The sequence below is a fragment of the Oryx dammah genome, unplaced genomic scaffold (genome assembly GCF_014754425.2).
Source record: "Oryx dammah isolate SB20612 unplaced genomic scaffold, SCBI_Odam_1.1 HiC_scaffold_8, whole genome shotgun sequence".
Lineage (NCBI taxonomy): Eukaryota > Metazoa > Chordata > Mammalia > Artiodactyla > Bovidae > Oryx > Oryx dammah.
Genome location: NW_024070192.1, coordinates 1,379,220 through 1,388,423, shown reverse-complemented (window position 1 = coordinate 1,388,423; position 9,204 = coordinate 1,379,220). Strand labels below are relative to the sequence as shown.

General features: G+C 49.7%; 2 long non-coding RNA genes across 2 annotated transcripts; one reads left to right on the top strand and one right to left on the bottom strand.

Annotated features, from left to right (window-relative positions):
- Positions 1 to 459: 459 nt before the first annotated feature.
- Positions 460 to 6,408, bottom strand: LOC120866594. The gene is made up of 2 exons (XR_005721711.1): positions 6,155 to 6,408; positions 460 to 2,409 (listed from the first exon to the last, which is right to left on the bottom strand). It is a non-coding gene; the product is annotated as an uncharacterized LOC120866594 (long non-coding RNA).
- Positions 6,409 to 6,441: 33 nt separating this feature from the next.
- On the top strand, positions 6,442 to 8,599 carry LOC120866593. The gene is made up of 3 exons (XR_005721710.1): positions 6,442 to 6,665; positions 7,060 to 7,132; positions 7,842 to 8,599. It is a non-coding gene; the product is annotated as an uncharacterized LOC120866593 (long non-coding RNA).
- Positions 8,600 to 9,204: the final 605 nt, after the last annotated feature.

Sequence of the window (9,204 nt, the reverse complement as noted above, 5' to 3'; positions counted from 1 at the left end):
AAAGATGTCAATTTTCTCAAGCAGAGTCCACTGGACTCCTTAAGGAAGGGGGAGTGTGATGTCTTCTGGGGAACAGAGGATGGGACGACATGGTCCTATTTGCCTTTGATCATTTCTAGCAGGTGTTTCTGGGAAGTGTGTGCCCGGGACTCACTACAGGAGCTTCTCCTTAGAATGGAGAAGATGGAGGGGAATTATTCCTTATCATAGAGGGGCATCCTGGAGGTGGCTAGGAGGTCTCGCTTGGCTCCGATCATTCTACGTGGAGTTCCTGAAGCCACATTCCCGTGTTCCTACCTGCTTCCTCCATCCCCGACTCACTCAATCACCCACCTCACCTGGAAGCCATGGAGTTGCAGCTCAGGTTGAGAAACAAGACGTCCTGTTACTTCTGAACTGAGCTGATCCTGTTTCGATAGACAGGCGTGGTCTAATCAATTGTCTTGCAAGGAAAACAAATTTTCATCAAACTCCAATGTATTTTCACCACACTATTCTCCTTCTCTCATGCATCTTGGACTAAAATAAAACTGTAGGTTCAACAAACATTTGGATGAATATAGTCACTTATCCTGAAGACCATCTTGACTGCACAGGTTTTCCTTTCACCCCCGACCTTGTCCAATTCATCAAGTCAACTCCCATTCGCTACTCAAATACAATTTATTTCTATCCCAAGTCATTCCAAAAAGGACTTGTGGCGGACCAAAAGACCAAAATCTAGAGAATGAAACCAATCATCCATGAATTCAAATAGGAAGACAGATTGGAGAAAAAAACACGAAAAATTGAACATTAATTGCAGTTCCTGCAAGAGGGCCTGATGCCAGATTTGTTCTGCTGCTCAGGGTGGGAAACGCCGGGGTGCACATCTCTTTGACCAAGGAAAAGGATATGCTGTGATTTCCGTCTTCATGGAACTAAACTTGGAAGGAGATTTCTTTTGTGGTATTTGTTAGACAGAATAGACACTGTCTTGACAGTAGTTTGGGGTCAAGTCAGATTTTTTTCGAAAAGAAATTCACGTGATTTGTTCCTGTAATGACATCTGGAAACCCTCACACTGTAGATTTGCCCAGAGATGCCGATTCAACGTGGGCATTTGAAAGCACACCGGCGGAAGCTCAGACTGGCAAGAGTTTTTGGAGGCAAGTGTTATTTCATAATGGACTGGCCACTGTTTTATTTGGCATCTTTGGAAGTGTGAGCATTATGCTGTCAGTCATCAGCCAGGTCATCATGATTTTTAATAGGATGCCGTTGGGTGAATCCTGTGACATGCAAGTGGGGACTAAGGAAGAGCCGGGGACGCGGCCATTTGGACACGAGTCCACGTGATCTAGCGCTCGTCCAGACTCTTGGTTCATTTATACCTTGCCTCTTTCAGGGGCTCCCTGGCGGCTGAGACGGTAAACAATCCGCCTGCGATGCGGGAGACCTGGGTTTCATCTCTGGGTTGGGAAGATCCCCTGGAAAAAGGAAAGGCTACCCACCCCAGGATTCTGGCCTGGAGAATTCCATGGACAGAGGATCCTGCAGGCTACAGTTCATGGGGTCAGCTGCAAAGAGTTGGACACGACTGAGTGACTTTCACTTTCACTTTATGCCTCTTTCACAGTTGGGTCAGTGAGGCGCACAGGAGACGCTTAATACAAAGTATGTGTGTGCTTAGTCGCTCAGTCGTGTCCAACTCTTTTTGACCTCCTGGACTGTAGCCCGCCAGGCTCCTCTGTCCGTGGGGATTCTCCAGGCAAGAATACTGGAGTGGGTTGCCATGCCCTCCTCCAGGGGATCTTCCCAAACCAGCGATCCAATTCAGGTCTCTCGCATTGCAGGCGGGTTTTTCACCATCTGAGCCACCAGGGAAGCCTTAATATAAAATGGTAAGCTGTAAATTAGAAATCAAGACAAGGAAGGGGTCCCCTGGTGGTCTAGTGGTTAGCACAGTCTCACCCCAAGCTGTTGAGTCAGAATCTGCGTTTTTACGAGATCCCTGGGGGACTGCTATGTGCATTAAAGTTTGAGAAGGTTGAAGAGCGGACTCTGGGGAGCGCTGAACAACTCTGACCGGGGACTGGGGTTCCCTGAGGTGATGAGTCTCGCCTGACGTCCCCAGTGGGTCAGCGGTAGGTTTGGAATCGGCATCCAGGTGCCCTGAGTCCTAATTACGTTCCTTCTTCCCACCCTACCTCGTCCCCCTCGCCTGGGAAGTGAGGATGCTTGGCGAGATCCTTGTTGGAGTAGTAAACTGTGGGGTGATGAGGTGGCCATTCGGTTTGTCATCCGAGCAAGGTCGCCTTAGAGAGTGCCAGAGGACCGCGAATATCTTCAGGCTGGCAGGTGACACAGTGCCTCAGGTGGCCACTGCGCCCCTAAGCTTCTCTCCCAGTCGACAGAGCCCGCTCACAGCTGTTAAGTAAGTTAAACAGCAGAAATATCCAGGGACCAGATGATCGTAACGTTCTATCTTTTCAATAAAATCTGATTCTCAAGGAAACTACACACAATCTCCTAATAGACAAGTCACCATCTAACCTAATTGAGAAAACAGAAAGCCTAAGTCAAAAAATAAGAGTGGGGAAACAGGTTCGCCAGTTATGAGATTCTGCAATTGGTCTGCTCTCCCCACCCCCATGAGTCTGGGAGCCCGGCTGAAGCGGGGCTTTCCCGCACTCCGTCATGCTCCCTGGCGGCTGCCTGGCCGGGCTGACGTCACATCTGCTGGCTTTCGGCCAAGTCATCTCCCGATGAGTCAACCAGCCCTATTCTAGCACTTCAGCCTGGAGCTGAGATGTCAGAGCAGCTTGGCAGGAACTCCGCTCTTCCGCTGGGATGGGAACCCGGTTATCTAGAGCCTGGTTTGTTGACTGCGCCTCTGATGGCAGCTGCCCACGTGCCCTCTCTGTCCCAGTGTCACCCACCGCCCTCAGCTGCCCAGCTCCAGGCAAGGCCCCGTTTTTCACGGAGCGCTGCTGCTGGACCTGGGAGGGCGCACCCTGTCGGAAGCTGGGACCTCCAGTCCCCTGTTTACAGATGAAGAAATTGAGGGCAGGGGGAGGGAAGTGGCTGTCAGATGAGACTGCTTTCATTCATTTGTGCTCTTTCTGTTATACTATCTTTCAGTTCAGTTCAGTTGCTCAGTCGTGTCCGACTCTTTTCGACTCTTTGCACGCCAGGCCTCCCTGTCCATCACCAATGGCACTAATATTAGTAACAGTCACAACTGGCATCTATTGATTTGCGTACTGTCTATCACGTAGGCAGTCATTGTGCCATTCCCATTTCACAGAGGGGTTAAGTAACTTTCTCAGACTCACACAGTTTGCTGGTTAGTAAGTAGCAGTGTGGAGATGTGACCCCACATAATCTGACTTCAGATCCTATTCTCTCACCTCCATTGACTCCTCCAAGAGTCCTCACATTATTCTGGAAAGATGCAGGACTCAGACCATGGGTGTAATGGAGCCACTAGAGATGGTAACTTTTAACAGTCCCCCCCAAACTGTGGTTTATCTGACATTCACTGCTTGTCAGTCACGGTTCTAAGTGTTTTAAAAACATTGTTAAATTTTATATTGGAGTATAGTTGATCTACAGTATTGTGTTAGTTTCAGGCATACAGCAAAGTGATTCAGTTCCACGTATAAATATATACGTCCATTCTTTTCCAGATTGTTTCCCGTTTGGGTTATTATAGAGTGTTGAGTATAGCCTCTCTTTGCGACCCCAGGAACTGTAGCCAGCCAGGCTCCTCTGTCAAGGAGTTTTCCAGGCAAGAATACTGGAGTGGGTTGCCCTTTCCTGCTCCAGGGGATCTTCCTGACCCAGGGATCGAACTTGAGTCTCTTGCATTGGCAGGCAGATTATTTGCTCTTGCGCCACCTGGGAAGCCCTCATTAACACTCTCTGCTGTATACAGTAGGTCCTTGTTGATCATCTATTTTATTTATATAAAGTAGTGTGACCTGGGATAACCACGATGGTGTGGTCACTCACCTAGAGCCAGACATCCTGGAGTGTGAAGTCAGGTGGGCCTTAGGAAGCATTACTACAAACAAAGCTAGTGGAGGTGATAGAATTCCAGCTGAGCTATTTCAAATCCTAAAAGATGATGTTGTTAAAGTATTGTACTCAATATGCCACCAAATTTGGAAAACTCAGCAGTGGCCACAGGACTGAAAAAGATCAGTTTTCATTCCAATCCCAAAGAAAGGCAATGCCAAAGAATTCAAACTACTGTACAATTGTGCTCATTTCACATCCTAGCAAGGTAATGCTCAAAAATTCTTCAAGCTAGGCTTCAACAGTACATGAACTGAGAACTTCCAGATATACAACCTGGATTTAGAAGAGGCAGAGGAACCAGAGATCAAATTGCCAACATCCACTGGATCATAGAATCAGCAAGGGAATTCCCAGCAAAACATCTATTTCTGCTTCATTGACTACGCTAAAGCCTTTGTGTGGATCACAACAAACTGTGGGAAATTCTTAAAGAGACGGGAGTGCCAGACCACCTGACCTGCCTCCTGAGAAACCAGTTTGCAGGTCCAGAAGCAACAGTGAGAACCGGACATGGAACGATCGCCTGGTTCAAAATGGGAAGGGAGTACGTCAAGGCTGTATGTTGTCACTCTGCTTATTTAACTTCTATTCAGAGTACATCACGTGAAATGCTGGGCTGGATGAAGCAGAAGCTGGAATCAAGACTGCCGGGAGAAATATCAACAACCTCAGATATGCAGATGACACCACCCTTATGGCAGAAAGCGAAGAGGAACTACAAAGAGCCTCTTGAAGTAGGTGAAAGAGGAGACTGAAAAATCTGGCTTAAAACTCAGCATTCAAAAATGAAGATCATGGCATCTGGTCCCATCACTTCATGGCAAATAGACGGCGAAATAATGGGAACAATGTCAGATTTAATTTTCTTGGGCTCCAAAGTCACTGTGGATAGTGACTGCAGCCGTGAAATTAAAAGACACTTGCTCTTTGGAAGAAAAGCTATGACAAACCAAGACAGTGTATTAAAAAGCAGAGTCATTACTTTGCCAACAAAGGTTCATATAGTCAAAGCTATGGTTTTTCCAGTAGTCATACAAGGATGTGAGAGTTGAACCATAGAAAACGTTGAGTGCTGAAGAACTGATGCCTTTGAACTGTGGTGTTGGAGAAGACTCTTGAGAGTCCCTTGGACTGCAAAGAGATCAAACCAGTCAATCCTAAAGGAAATCAACCCTGAATATGCATTGGAAGGACTGATGCTGAAGCTGAGGCTCCAATACTTTAGTTAGCTGATGTGGAGAGCTGACTCTTTGGAACAGACCTTGATACTGGGAAAGATTGAGGGCAGGAGAAGGGGCGGCAGAAGATGAGATGGTTGGATCTGAGCAAACTCCCGGAGACAGCAGAGGAAGAGGAGCCTGGTGTGCTGTGGTACATGGGGTCACAAAGAGCTGGACTTGACTTAGTGACTGAACGAGTGTGGGCTCCCTGGTGGCTCAGCAGTAAAGAATCCACCAGCAGTGCAGGAGATGAGGGTTTGGTCCCTGAGTTGGGAAGATCCCTGGAGGAGAAAATGGCAACCCAGTTCAGTATTCTTGCCTGAAGAATCCCATGGACAAAGGAGCCTGGGGCGGGGAGGGGGGAGGGCAACAGTTTATGGGGTCGCAAAGAGTCAGACATAGCATATGTGTGCGTGCGTGCGCGCACTGTGTGTGTAATTCCACATTCCTAATTTTATCCCTCCCCCTCCCTTTCCCTTTTGGTAACCATCTTTGTTTTCTGTGTCTGTGAGTCGGTCTCTGTTTAGTAAATCAGTTCATTAGTATCACTCTTTTAGATTCCACATATGATATTTGCTAAATGCTTTTCACATGTATTAGCTCAGGTATCCTAAAACCAAAAACAAAACTCCCCCTCCCAAAGAAAAACTCACAAGGAGGCAGCAAAAATGTCTCCGCTGAGATGGGGAGAACGAAGCAGAGAAAGGTGACATAACCGGCTTGAGCACACTGGGGGTTCAGAGCCACTCCACCTGGCAGGGAGCTGCGTTCCTCCCCGCTGACCGCACTCCACTGCCGGTTCACCGGGTTATCTATTCTGTCCTCCCAGCGCCCGACACACAGACAGGCGTCACTTTCCATCCACTCACTTTTCTCCAGCGAGATGAGGAGACAGGCGCTCAGAAAGTTCAAGCAGCTTGCTAAGACCCACGCAGGGAGCTGGTGGCAGCCCAGCTAGGGATGCAAGTGCCGGGGCGCACTGTTCACGCCCCCGGGCCTTGGTGCTGGGTCCAAGCTCGCCCTGGACCACAGTGCATGCGGGCGCCCGGGACCACGGAGCATCCTGGCGCCCCGGGCGCACCTCACCTGCGGCCCCCCGGCCCGCCGGCCCGACACCGCCCCCTGGCGCCAGGTGGCCGCCAGCGCAGCGCTCGCCGGGCGGGTGCAGCGCGCTGATTGGCCGGCGCGGATTCGGGTTCCCGGGGACGCGGGTCGGGGCTCGGCGGGCAGCCTCGCACCGCCTGGGCTCGGGGCCGCGGGCGCGCTCTCCGGGGGCTTCCCCTTCCGTCCCGTGCGTCCCGGTTCTGAGTCCCAGGGGCCAGGATGACCATCCGACACCATGGCCAGCAGTACAGGCCGAGGATGGCGTTTCTGCGGAAGGTGAGCGCGGTGCCATCAGCCGGGCCCGGGAGGAGCGCGGGGACCACCTCGGGGACGTGCCGGCGGGGACGTGGGCAGGGCTGGGGGCGGGCCTCGCGGGGTGGGGGGCGTCCCTTGTGGTCTTAGTAATCGCAGTATCTAAGGTTCCACACCCTCTCTTGGTCCATATTGTACTACGTGGGCGCGACTGTCCTGAGGGTGTCTACACTCCACACTTGCTCCAAGAAGCTTCCAGTGACCCCAGTGACCCACGGGGGGAACCTGCACAGGAATGCCCCTGGCATTGCGCCTTCTTTCCCTGGATCGGGCCCCCAGCCCCTACGGCCACTTCTGCGCATTAGACTGCCCACCGGACATTAGAAAGATAGGTTTGACTACTGTCCCCATTTTACAGGCAAGGAGACTGAGGCGAGTGAGGACCAACACTGGAAGAACTGTCGGTGTGATACAACAGTCTCCTTACAACGGTAGGAGTGGGAGTGTCTGGTGGGAAGGGGCTTCAGATTCGACTCCAGGAGTTGGGGAGGACTGTGGAGAAGGGCGCCTTGAATTTTAGACCGAAGGACGCTGCATCGGGCTCTGCTGGGCCCAGGAGTGGCAGAATGAAGATGCGGGTGAAGCATCTTGTCTGCAGGGAGCCCTCTCCGGTTGGTGGGAGCTTCCCCTGGCTGAGATCTCCGTGGAGAGTGCCAGCCACCTAATGTGAGCAGCATTGTGAGCAGTGGGGGGTGGGAGGGATGTTGAAACCATCCCTTCTGGTACTTTTGGTGACTGTCTGGATTCCTTGAAACATTTGCGGTCACACCTCGATGAGCCGGAATCTGAGAGTGGTAGTGCCAGGCCTGCCTGAGGGGTCAGATAGGCCAATGGTGACCTCTTGTTACAGCTGCGAAGCTGTGGTCTGGTCATCTCTGTGTGTCTGCGTGTCTGTGTGTTGCGGAAGGGGTCTTCAGGAGGGGTGCACACAGGGCACGGAGATGATGGGGGCCCGGAGGAAGGCCACAGCAACAGCCTCTGTGGAGAGCTTAAAAGTCTAGGTAGGTTTTCTGTTGGTGGACAGTTTCTGCTTAAGAAAAGGAGATCAAGAACACTCTGAGATCCTAGGCGTCAGTCATATATATATATATGTAATTTTTTTGTACTTTGGATTGATAACTTTTTTATATTTATTTCCAGGTCTTAGTTGTGGCATGCAGAATCTTCTAGCTGTGCATAGGAACTCTTTAGTGGAGGCATGTGGGATCTAGCTCCCTGACCAGGAATGGAACCCAAGCCCCTGTATTGGAAATGCAGAGTCTTAAGCCACTGGACCCCCTGGGAAGTCACTGACTAGAACTTTTTAAAGGGAGTCGTTTCAGTGGTTCCTTCGGAGTTTGGTTGGTATTGGTGTGTGCTCTGGAGCCTGGTTATCTCTGTGGGAACTGTGTAGGTTTCTGGCCCTACAGGATGGAGGAGCACACACTGGAACAAGGACACTGCCATGTCTTGTAACTGTCGTCCTTTGACAGGTCTTGCTCGAAACTGCAAGTTTAGTAACAGACTATTAATAGTACGTCACTTCAAAGCTCCCCTTGATAGAGGTTTGGGCCAAAACTGCCTCATTAAGAGATTCTGTTGTTACTTCAGTAACTACATCATCGTGAATAAAGCTGAAGATGCTCCTTGTACCGAATTTTATTCTATAATTTTAGGGCAAGTTTCTGGTGAATGTTACTTCATGCACACATATAACGTTCTTGAGTGTTTCTCAACCTTCTATTTATCGGAGGAAATGTTAATCATGTTTTACTAAAGTAGGTCCTTGAACAAATTTCCTAGGTTTGTCATTAAGAAGCCCTGAATTGTTGAATTTCCACTTGGAACAATTTGTATTTTTTTCCATGTCATTGTTTCTATGTTTTATAAATAATACATTGATAACACTGGCTCAATGATATTGAGACGGTATCTATTCATGATCTATGTAGGAGGAAGGGCAAGGGTTCACTTCCTTTTCCAAACGTTAATGGCTTGTAGTACTTCATTATTTATGGGCTGATTTCTCAATCATCTGTAAAACTGAAACCATCCTTACGGAAATCCAGTCAGATGATTTTCAGAACAGGGGTTCCAAAATGTCGTTTGAGAAGTGAGAGTGACTCTTGCACAGGTCTGTGCTCAGGTGAATGATTTATGTCAGCGTCCCCCAAAAGTGTGTTCTGGGAAAAAACCCACAGTTGGTGGGGGGGGAGAGGGGTGGCTATTAACAGGGTGTTATCCACAAGTCTCTGAGGTCAAATGCTTGAAAACCACCTGGCTAAACAAAGTCAGCCGAGCTCCATTACTGCAGAGCTTCTCAGAACAGTTTAATATTCTTTCAGTAACTGTGGCAAGAGACTGGAGCTCGCATCCCAAACCTACTTGTCCATCTTTTATTGTCCCCTCAGGAACACAGCGGAGAAGGCGATGGCACCCCACTCCAGTCCTCTTGCCTGGAAAATCCCAGGGACGGAGGAGCCTGGTGGGCTGCAGTCCGTGGGGTCGCTGAGTCAAGACACGA